Raw genomic sequence first — 12,858 nt, forward strand, 5'->3', positions numbered from 1 at the left:
AGAGACTCAGCATATCGTACCTAAGATTTCTATCTCATGCACGCCGTTTAACACTCATCAAGAGTTTCCTGGAAGCAACCCCGATGTATTGGATGTCCCTAGCCTAGATTCCTTGAGGCATTTTGTCGAGGATTCAAAATCTATGCTGTAGATTCTTATGGAGGGGTAATCAACCAGGAAGAATTTTTGCATGGGAAAAATGGGATGCACTCACACTTCCAAAAAAATGGGGAGGCTGGGGACTCAAAAAGCTTGATGATTTTTCCTCAGCACTGGCAGCGAAGCTAGGTTGGCAATTGGTCACTTCAGACAGTTTGTGGACAAGGGTGGCTTACTCGAAATACATTGCCCCTGCACATGTATTGGATTGGATCAGAAGACCAGTTAGACTCTATACTAGTATTTTGATCATTTGGAAGGCTGTCTTGAAAGCTTTGGATCCCATCCGCTCTGGTATTACTTCGCGAATCCATTCGGGGAACAAAGTGTGCATTGGGATAGACCCATGGATTGGATGTGGGAACATGCACAGATTACCTCCGGAGCTACTTATGCACCTAGGAGAGAAAAATGTTACACACCTTGCTCATATTGCAGATGAGGCAAACTCCTCTTTCCTCCAACAAGCTTGGAAATCAGATCTTCAGCTCAACATTCCTCCTCTATGGCAGCAGATCTGGAAGGACTATACACAGGCTCTCTCGAAGGCTCATATCCGAATTACTGATGGTGACGACGAGATCATCTGGGCTCTAGCAAAGATGGGGAGATATACTCCAAAGGATGGATACATGGTTCTGGCAGAGATGCAGAAGCCCCAAATTCTACATAATTGGTGGAAACACCTCTAGAAGCTGAAGGCGCCTCTTAGATCTAGATTATTAATGTGGTGCATTCTCAGAAATAAAATCCCTATAGGGGATAATCTGATGAAGCAATCCTTCAATGGCCCTCACTGGTGTTATTTGTGCAACGTGGATGGTGAAACTGCTTCACACCTATTCTTGAACTGCCAAGTAGCATGTAACTTATGGAATTTTGTAACAGAAACTGTTCCCACAACTTGTAACCAGAAATCGGGCTCTCCGATTGATGCCTGGAACCTTTGGTATTCCTCTATCATGCCGCACAAACTGAGAAACCTCCCCTTGTTGTTTTGTTAGGTTGTCTAGATAACCCGCAATCTGTTAATTTTCCAAAATACCCCCCCCCCCTAGGTGGACTATCATTGCTGCCAAGATCAAAGCAGATTATGATCTCATCCCTGATGACCCACCCCCCCCTTGCGCAAGGAACATCACTCAGGAATAGTTTGACCCCAACATGCCCTGGGCATATTTTGATGGGGCTGCACAAGAAGAAGGTTGTGGTGGGGGAGCTATCCTTCACATTTCAGAGAGGCACTCATTTAGCCTGATTATGGGATTAAGGAGGGGAACTAATAACTTTGTAGAACTTTTAGCAGCTTTACACATTATCCGCTTTGCTTTGGAGAAAAATTGCATGCTTTACAACTATTTGGAGACTCTAAAATAGTTTGCAATTGGTTAAATAAAAGCTCTTGTTGCTGGTCTTTCTCATTGAGACACATTCTAGATGAAGCATTAAGAATGATATCCAGTTTTAACTATTTCTCATGTAAACACATCTACAAGGAGCGGAACACAGAGGCTGACCATATTTCTAAATAAGGTGCGATCCGGGAGCCGGGCAACTAGTTGATTCATGAACAGAATGATGGAGAACACTACCAGTACTACCACAGGCCTTTTATGGACATTATGGAATAATATCATGTCACTGATAACATATTTTTGTACATCTTTTCTTTTTGTTGTTTCTGAACTATTTTGCTACCAATTATATGATCGACACAATACATGGTTTTGGAAATTATCTCCCTGCGTGGATTAAGATAATTTTATCCTATTTTGATCTGTTGTTTTATTTTTGACTCTAGTCTCAGACTCTGATTGGGCCATTACCTCCGTGCATGGATACTAGTAGTTGGCCTAGGTGCTTCTTCAAAAGTTGTTTTTCTAACAATAGAAATATTGGAATATGCACATGCATTTACAAAATGTAATTTCTTTTTTATTAATGAAATTACGAATTTTTCCATGGGAAAAAAATAGTATTACAATATAATTGTTATTATTTTTTTATAATTTTATATTATTAGATTTTTTAAATAATATAATGATAATCTAATAATATTATGAGCTATTGTTATTATTAATTAGTATATATTAAGAGTTTATATAATTATTATAATATTAATATAATATTTATACATCAATATATATATAAATAATCTAGTTGTTAATATTTATATAGTTATTAATAATCCTAAATACTAATAATAATTAACCCTATGTATACAAACCCTAAGATAAATATTAAAATACTAAAGCCTGAGAATAATAATAGTATTATTAATAATAATTAATAATACTAATATTATTATGAGTTTGTATTATTATAATAATATTAATATAATAATCATCAATATATAATTATATAAGAATATAGTTGCTCTTATTTGTATAGTTATTAATTATCATAAATAATAAATAATTGGTCTTTATTGTTCTTATTATATTAATATATTATAATAATATTGATTATATTTTAATTATAATAATAATTATATTTGTATATTATTATAATAATATAATAATAATATTATAATATTATAATATTATAATCGAATATTTGTTAATATATTCGAGTAGTTATTAATAATTCTATATAGTTATTTATATAAATATTAATATTTCTAAATGCCCATAATAATTATTAATGTGGTTGATATAAGCCTATCGCCGTCTATCAACATCTTTTTAACAAAGAACACTTCTGAAATTGAACCACATGGTCTTGCGTTGACTGTGCAACTTTGTGGTGAATTAAATATGCTCATTTGGAAAACAAGATACGATACTTTCATAACGTTTCATTGACATTGTGGACAAACGATTCTATGTTCGATCAAATATAATCCTTATTTCATAAGCTTGCTGTATTTTATTTTGTTTTATATTAGTTAGTTATATAAACAAACCAATGTACTATTTAAATGAATAGCACTGTCAAAGCACAAAATAAATTATAACAAGCCCTTCTTGTATATGGACAAGATATGAATATTTAAAATGTTTTGTTGGTTAAATCACATAACTGCAATCATTATTCTTCAGCCATTCATGACCTTTGCACTTATCTGAAACAGGTGAGGAAGTCCCACAACAACATGTTGTTTCTTTACATATGTGAACACTGATTTAGGTAGAAAAAGACATCACATCATTAAAAAAAATGTTTATATAGTTTTATTTAGAATGTAGCACATAGTTATGATTCACTACAAATACTACTACAGGAAAATCTATGGTTTCCCGAGAGTCGACCATACCATGTACTAGTTAAGAATTTTCGCCAAGCTTGAGAGTGATGGAAAAAGATGAAAGCCACGAATTCACACATACAAATAAATATATATTTATAAAACCTTTCACATACACAATTATCTTGCACTAACTTTTCATACATTACAATGATCCAATCACACATATATAAAGCCCTAACTTACCAAATATAAAATCTTATTATTTCTAAGTGACTTGACTCGATACTCGAGCTAACTAATTCATGTAAACTCACACTAAATTAGTCATTTTCAAATATATATTGAACTTGAATTAACACACACTTCACTCATATCAACTCAAAATCTAAGTCTAGAGTGCACTACATGTGGGGGTAATTAATTATTTCCAACACTCCCCCTTACGTGCTAGGCTTACAATAGAAATTGACCCAATCATCACTTAAACATCCTTGCTAGCCTAAGTCTCAAGTAGGCTTACAATGACTCAAAACTTTTATAACTTTAAATATTTTTTTGTTTCTTCCAAATTCTATACCCTCAAAAGTGCTTCATTCCTTGTTGCATTTTCTTGTTGTAGGCTCCATATTTCTTCCCTTGATGCTGCTGCAATTTGTCTTTGACTTCTCTTCTATTTGATTTGATTCTATCTTCTACAAATTCATCTTCAAAGATTTGTTCAGTCATGGACTATTTTCATTTATGCACACCATCATCAAGCTTATAACCGAAATTCAGTTTACCATTATCATACATCTAAGCACTCGAATGATGCCATAACATAGGTCATAGTAAAATTTAAATTCTTCAAAACTACACAATTGAAAGGTTTCTTCAACATTTTCTTCTTGTTCTCCACAAATTTCCATGTTTTCCCCTTTACTTTCATCATCAGGTACACCTACTTTTTCACTGTAATCTGCACACTCAAGATTACCATTAGGATCTAATGTAAAATCATAACCACTCTCATTTTTCTTGTTCACCATTCCATCTAATTCTTTTATTCTAGCTGTTGAATTAAGAATTTCATCAATTAGTTCAATTTGATTCTCAATCCATTCATCGGTGAGCTTCAAATTTGCATCAAACTTATGAACAACTTTGTTTTCAACTTCTTCTCCCATGCAATTTTGAACATGTGCATATTAAAAAACAATCATAAAAACATCTTCGTTATGCTATTTAGTGAGATATTTCTCGTCTTACTCTTCCTTTCCTTCTCAAATTCATTAAGACTATGTTCCACTATTATGACATCAATGGATATTCTCATCAAGAACCTTGAATCACTTTGTCCTCTTCTTGACCATCAGTTGTTGCTAAATCACACACTGCTTCATGAGTAGTTCGAATTGCTTCATAACTTGCTTGATCCAGGTTGATATTGGTGGCCAATTGCCTATTCCACCTAGACCTCCTATCAGTTTCATCAAATTCCTTGTTTATAGCATCATTTACTATTTTTACCAGTTTTTTGGGACCTGGACATCCAGAGGAGTTTTGACCCCCTAAACGACTTTTTTTTGAGGTCCGTAGCAAACCCATGCTTATAAGTAGGGGATTACAAAAAATTTTATAGTTGTCGGAGAGATATTTCCAATGAGGCATTGTATGTGCCAAATGGAGATAATATGACCAAGTTATGAGCCCAAGAAGTTAGCTGCCCAACTAACCCCAACGGGGCCAATAAACGCTTGGCATTCCATCTCCTACGATTAGGGTTTTGGTTGTTTATGGTTTTCCCTTGTTGTTCAATAACAGAAAGGCCCTTGAGCCTCATTGTGACACAGTTTAGAGGCATGTAGCCGCCACATATCTTCTCAGAGATAATCTACCATTACCCAAGCTAGTTTATTTCAATTTCTGTATGTAAGCATATTTCATTTCTTTGATATTATTGAAAATAAGTTTTATTTCTACTACATATCTCTGTTTATGTGTATATCTATATTTTGTTGCCTTCCTACATAAGTCTGGATCAATGGTATTAGAGTTGTCTTCTCTATCTCTGCTTTTTTTTGCATGTCCCCAATGAGGTTGGGGTATAAAGAGTTAGGGTTTGAATTGGTTCAAACTTTCCAAGACCAGCCTTAGAAACCCATTGGCCTCCCATGGCAGAATAAAGGAAAGGCGAGGGGGCATGAGATCCTTTCAAAATATTTCTTGAAGAATCCCTCGAGTGACAAAAGAACATGATAACAGATAATTTTTCCTAGATCCTCTGGCGGATACCCACAAGCGACGCATCTTGATCCAGCATCCACTCTGGAGGTGCCACTCCTTTTAAGGTACAAGTTAAATTTGACATTACAGTAGTGGAAGGCCAGATAGATGCGGATGTCATAGATATATTGTTAAATATGTTGGAAGGATATTTTTCAGTTCATGACTTTCCCAATAGGGAAAATATTACTTTTTCACTCCTCAAAGCTTCTCGACATGTCAATGACCGGTGGGAAACCTATTGTCAACAAAAGGATGAGGGGGAATCATCATTATTTTTAGTTGCACCCACTTGGACTTCTTTCTAAGATTCCATCAAGGAACAATATTTCCCTATCAAGAGCTATGAAGATAAATACATAGAGTGGACCATGCTGTCGTAGGGAAGGGACCAAGATGTGATGAATTTCACAAATTTTTTCCGTACCCTTCGCACGAAGCTAGGTATCAAGGATTTTGAGTGGAATTTGGTACTTAAGTACCACAGTTGTCTACACAAGTACATCCAAGACGAGATGGAGTTACAGTATATCTCCTCGCTTGACACTGCCTATTGATACACTCTCAAGATTAAGCCAAAATTTAAACAGAAGAAGTGAGACTTCGGACCTACTAATCTGAGGCATGGGAAAGGCACCCTCAAACCATAGAACAAAGGAAAATTCCAAGGCGAGGTGACCCAATACAACCCGCCAAAGTTGCTCTCAAAGAATAACACCATGTATACAAAGAAGGAAACAGAGAAATGCTGAGAGTTATATAAGATCCCCACTCACAGCACAAGTGAGTGTTGAGCCAAGAAATCACTCGTGGTCGATTTGAAGGCTTCCGAATTAGATGCATGTTCCAACTCTGATTCAGAAACCAACAAGCGAAATTACAAGGGGAAGAAGATTATCAATGTGGAGCCTAGTTCCACCATTTCCACTACCAAGATCTAGAAGGATGAGCCCAAAGATCCAAAGGAGGGTGAGTGAATCTTCCGCTCACATATGTGGGAGAAGGGTTCTCCATTGTAGTTCATTTTCAATAGCAGAAGCCAAAAGAACCTCATTTTAGCAGAGGTTACGAAATAGTTGGGCCTACCAACTAGTCCACACCCACAAATGTACACCATAAGGTGGCTCCACCAAGGGCGAGATCTACACATCAATCAATAGTGTCACCTTCCCTATAGCATCAAGCCCCTCATAGATGGGGTATTTTGTGTTGTTTCTCCTCTTGAAGTTTGTGATGTATGATTAGTCCAACCAGACTTTTGGAAGTGGCATGTTGTGCATGAGTCTAGGCCTTGGATTGTTATTATTACTTTGGGCAATAAGTTTTACAAGATACCGTAGGTATCATTGCCTACCACCATTTATTTTATCACTGTGAAGTAATGCAATAAGATCATATCCCAGATTGGGATTTTTTTTTCCTTATGATCTAACCTTAGGGAAAGAAGAAAATTGTGGCCACCGCCTCCAGACACGGCTCCTCCATACGACAACAATAGATGGATAACATTGTGGAGGATTACAAGGACATCTTCACCTCACCCATAGGGGTACCTATATACTGTTAGGTCAAGCATTCCATCGATTTGTCCCTGGGCACACTGATAACTAATGCTTTGATCTATCAATGCTCTATTCTGGAAAATGATGAAATAAAAAGGTACATTCAAGAGTTATTGCAGAAAGGGCACATTATGCCAAGTTCATCACCCTGTGGGAGCCCGATCATGTTGATACAAATGAAGGACGGGATCTGGAAATTTTGTATTGGCTATCGAGTACTAAACAAGATCACTGTTCGGAATAGGTATCCAATCATACAGATTGGTGACCTTCCGGACTAGCTCAATGGGGCTAAATATTTTAGCAGGATTGACTTAAATTCTGGTTATCGTGAGTTATCGATTAAACCCTCCGATGTGTGGAAGATTTCCTTCAAATCCAAGGAATGCATTTTTGGATGAAAAATTCCCCCAGAAACTTCATGAGGATGATGGCTGACATCTTGGGACCCTTCATCAACTCATTCATGGTGGTGTATTTGGATGACATTATGATCTTCAACTAGAGTTCAGAAGAGCACCACCACCATATTCTACAGGTCCTTCAAACCCTACGAAAAAACAAGATGTGTACAAGTTTGGATAAATTCACTTTTGGTATGACCCAGGTTCAATATCTGGGTTACATCATTGATGAGCATGTGTGCATGTGGACCCAACCAAGATACAATTCATTCGGGATTAGCGAACCCCAACCAATCTAACAGAGCTTTATAACATTCTTGGTCTTTCCAACTTCTACTGCAGGTTCATGTTGGGTTTCTCTCATATCACTTGGCCTTTGAGTCATGTCACCAAGGGAGGAGTGAAAGTAAAGTTATTTTGGTCTGAATCCCAACAAGAGGCATTTGTTGAGTTGAAGCATCACCTATTCTTTGCACTAGTTCTCACCTTACCAGGCTTGTAGCAACCATTTGAGATCATGATAAATGCCTCTAATTATGCTATTGGTGTAGTTCTTACTCAACAGGGGCATCTAGTCGCATATAAAAGTGAGACACTTTCAGACACAGTCCAAAAGTAGACCACCTATGGAAAAGAGATGTAATCTGTTATGTAGGTCTTTTGAATATGGAAGAATTACATTTTGGGGAAGGAAATAGTCATCCACACAGATCACCGACCCCTACAATTCATACAGACACAAGGGAAGTTTCAGAATGATCACCACCAAAAATGGTCCACATACTTGCAACAGTGCCATTTGAACATTAAGTACAAGAAGGCAAAAACAAACAATATTACAAATTTCCTCAACCCACAATAGGTCATGGCGCTGACCACTGTGCTCGAATATTGTGGGCATGGGAATATGTAGTGGCCTCATCTCTACAAGAGTGATCCATAATTCGACAACACATACTAGATGCTCCTGAAAGGCAAGCAAGTTCCAAATTATCACCTCCAGGATGCATTGTTATACCATGTGGGACACCTCTATTTTCCTTCAAGTGAGCATGCAGAGAGTATTTTGGAGGCAGACTACGGTAAGATCACTGGACATTCTGGGCTAGATAAAATAGTGGTAGTGTTGCAGAATTAATTTTATTAGACAAACCTATGATAGGATGTTGGTAAGTACAACAGATACTGCATTACCCGTGCCATTGCCAAACCGACCATCAGGAAGCAAGGCCTATATACTCCTTTTCCTACTCCCAGTCGACCTTGGGAATCAATGTCCATGGATTACATGTTGGTCCTTCCTTCTACTAAGCATGGAAATGATTTTATTTTCGTGGTCATCGACAGATTCTCTAAGATGGCTATTATCGCGGCCTGCAAGAAGAATATCAGAGACGAAGCCACTGCTAAGATATTCTTTGAACGAGTGTGGGTACAGTTTTGGATCCTACTATCCATTATCTTAGATTGGTACAATAGGTTCTTAAGTACATTTTGGTCAAGTCTTTGGTCACTGTTGGATACCAAGCTCACTAAGTCCACGACATTCCACCCACAAATTGATGGCCAAATAGAGATCGTCAACAAGATGATCTTACACATTCTTCACATTTATAACTCAAAGCATCCACATACATGGGATCAAAGCCTCCTTTATTTCCAACACAACTCCAACATAGCTCTCCATAGCTCAACTTGCGACAATCCCTTTAAGGTGGGATTGGGATTCTAGCCACTATGTCCCATTGATGTGGCTTACCATTTGCAGTGACTCAAGAAGACTCAGTTCATATCTAGTCTGATGTTGACAGGTCTAACAACTTCATTGAGTCTATTTAACACATCAGCGAGTAGGTCTATGGAAGATTGGACAAATCCAATGCTAAGTACAAGCAGTGACATGATCAACATCAGGTGCCACACAAGCTCTAGGTGGGCGACAAATTTTGGCTACATCTACAGAAGGAATGCCTCGTTGGACCCCAATGCAAGCTGCACCTGCTCCTATATCAACTCTACACCATCATCATGATTGTATGGGATAGTGCCTTCGAGATCAACGTTCCACCATTCCTTAGCCTACAGCCAGTATTCAATGTGGACCACCTTTGGCCATACTTTCCACTATTTTTGGACACATTCGACATTCCAGAATAACTCTCACCAACAGAGTTAAACGCAGATTGCATAGAACATGACACAACTGATCGGATCATGGATATACATATCAGAATCACTCACCAATAAAGGATATAGCTATATCGAGTTGTTAAAGTAAGCCAACTCCTTCACCAGGGTAAGCCGTTCACCCGAGACCGGGTTCAACAGAAATTTCCTCACCTCATGGAGGCTTTGCATGCAATGAGGAGCATTGATTCCTAAGGGTGGATGATTGATCCAACTGAATATTGGTGGCCACTCACCTATTCCACCTATACCTCAAGGCAGTTTCATCAGATTCCTTGTTAATAGCAACATTTACTATTTTTAGCAGGTTTTCGAGTCCTAAACTTCCAGAGCAGTTTTGACCCCCATTGAGGTCTGCAGTAGGCCCATAGTGATAGGCTAGGTAGGGGTCTATGGAAAATCCTATAGTACACAAAGAGGTATTTCCAACAATTTATTGTATGTGCCAAATGGAGATAATACGACCAAGTTATGACCCCGGGAAGTTGGCTACCCAACTAACCCTAACGAGGCCCACAAACTCTTATCGTTCCATCTCCTGGGGCTATGGTTTTGGTTGTTTATAGTTTTTCCTTGTCATTCAATAATAGAAAGGCCCTTGAGCCTCATTGTAGCACAATTCAGAGTCATGTAGCCACCACATCTCTTCTCAAATATAAGCTACCATTCGCCTGAGCTAGTTTATTTCCATTTCTCTATGTAAGCATATTTCATTTCTTTGATATTAATGAAATGAAGTCTTATTTCTTCTACATCTTTGTGTTTATGTGTATATGTATATTTTGTTGTGTTCCATCATAAGTTCGGATCATTACTGCTACAACGACAACATCAACCTTCAATTTTTCATCAAACATGTCACTTTCCATATTTCCATGATGAATCCTTATTTCAAAAAGTATACCACAAGGTTCATTAACATAATATTCATCCACCCTATGGTGGGATATCCAATTATGCATGTCCTCATTAACAATTTCAACTTACCAAATTCATCAGTTGTGGCCAAATTCACCAATTCACATTTCACTTTGGAGTCATCATCCACGTGTGTCTTGTCATAGTGGGATTTAGAATATCTCACAATCCATGTAAATATACTCCTCTACTTCACACCTAGAGGCTTCAACTTTTCTCTCTGTAATATAAGTTGCATCTTCTTCATCCATATGCAAGTCTACATAATGGGTTTCACTTTTATAGTCTTCATGAATATCATCCTGTTTCAAGTGCGATTCTCCAAGCTCTGTTGTCCTCCCCGAGTCTTCCACATCTACTCTCAAATCTTCAATTGACTTCTCTATTGATTCTTCAACATACTGCGACTCAACTAATCGACGCATCTCAATTTCTTTTGTACCAAATTATGATTCCTTGATCTTCCATGCTCCCTGGTAAGGTGTAGCTTTTGCTACCCTACTCAAGAACTTTTCATCTAATGCCTGTTTTGAAAAGTCCAATACTAAATAATTTCATACTTCATCATATCGGCTATTAGATCAATACTCAATTAACTCTTTACCTCAAAAAAATAAATTGTTTTGACAACCCAAAAATTAATTTTTTTACCAGTAAGCATAGGAGGTGGTAGAAGATCCACACTACACCAATCAATCTCGATATCATCTCCATCTTCTACTAGACTTCTCAGTTCCTCAGACATGGCCTAAAATTATCTAAATATGGCAAGGATCACTACCTCTTCTTCATGATTTCTTCTTTTAATCTACTTCAATCTTTCTTTACAAACAATGAGTGTTTTTTGTCTTCTATCTTCTCTGCTTCTTTCCTTTTTGCATGAGGCGTCCCTCCATATCACCCCCAAAAATAAAAATATGATTTTCAATATGTGTCCCTATAAGGCACAATCTTCACTAGATTCACGTACATAGAAATATTTTTCCAAACCCAAAACAATGTCATGCTAGACAAACCAGAAAAAAATTGTAGCTAGGTAGACCTCTACAAAGCCATAAACTCCCATTCCAATAAACTCCTTTTCTCTAATTTTTTCAATTCCCTTTTAAAGAAAGAAACTTTTAAAAAATATCCCACAAAAAACTTTAGTAATCCTTAAATTTTTATAGATATTTCCAATTTTAACAAACCCTCTTTTTGTTTCATGCAAGGGTAATTAAAAGTTTAAACTCAAATAAACACAACTTCAACCTCAAGTATAAGACCTTTTTGTTTCATGCGAAAATTCCTTTTTAAAATTTCAACCTAAACCGTTTTAAATAACTTTATAAAGAGCTTGTATAAGCTCTAAAAACATTATTTAACTAAACCTTTTTTCAATATATTAAAAAACGGATCAGAGACTTTCAAAGCAGTTTAAAAATTGTGTACAATACTTTAACTCAATCAAATAAAATAAATTCAAACCTTCAATAGTATAAATGGCTATGACCTTGATATTACCCACAGAAAGATTAATGCTCTTCCCAATATGAAGTGTCATGTACTAGCATACCCATTGATATGGAGTACCTGCGTTACTGCTACTGTGTCCAATGGGATGGAATGGTCATGTAAGTGCAATGTAGGTGAAGTTTGTGACTTGTAATATCATTCTTGGTGGGGCTTTGGTAGCAAATTGATTTAAATACAGAGAAGGAAAATACACAAGAGACACATAAAAATAAAATTCCATTCATAAAACTTATCACATACACAATTGTCCATAGAGTTGTGGCTCTGGATTTTCATGCATTACAATGACCTAATCATAGGTATATAAATCGCTAACTTACAAAATATACAACCTTGTTATTTCTAACTGACTTGAATCAATTTCTACTAACTTGTTAATACAAACTCACACTAAATTAGACTTTTCCAAATATGGATTGAACTTGAACTAAAACACACTTGATACAAATCAACTCAGACTCTAAATATAGATTGCAATGCATGTTAGAGTAATTAACTATTTCCAATAGAGAAGTTATTGAGTATGTGCTATCATCTATACTAAGACCTAAAAATCCTAAACCTTTTACATTAATCTAGTTGAATTGGCCCATGTTACTAGAATCTGACATTGATTTCTTATAAATGTTGGATAACATGGAATCCATGAAGAGTAAAG

This window comes from Pinus tabuliformis, chromosome 8 (assembly GCF_031772625.1).
Source record: "Pinus tabuliformis cultivar Carrire ecotype Pingquan chromosome 8, CPIR1, whole genome shotgun sequence".
In the NCBI taxonomy this organism is placed as follows: Eukaryota; Viridiplantae; Streptophyta; class Pinopsida; order Pinales; family Pinaceae; genus Pinus; species Pinus tabuliformis.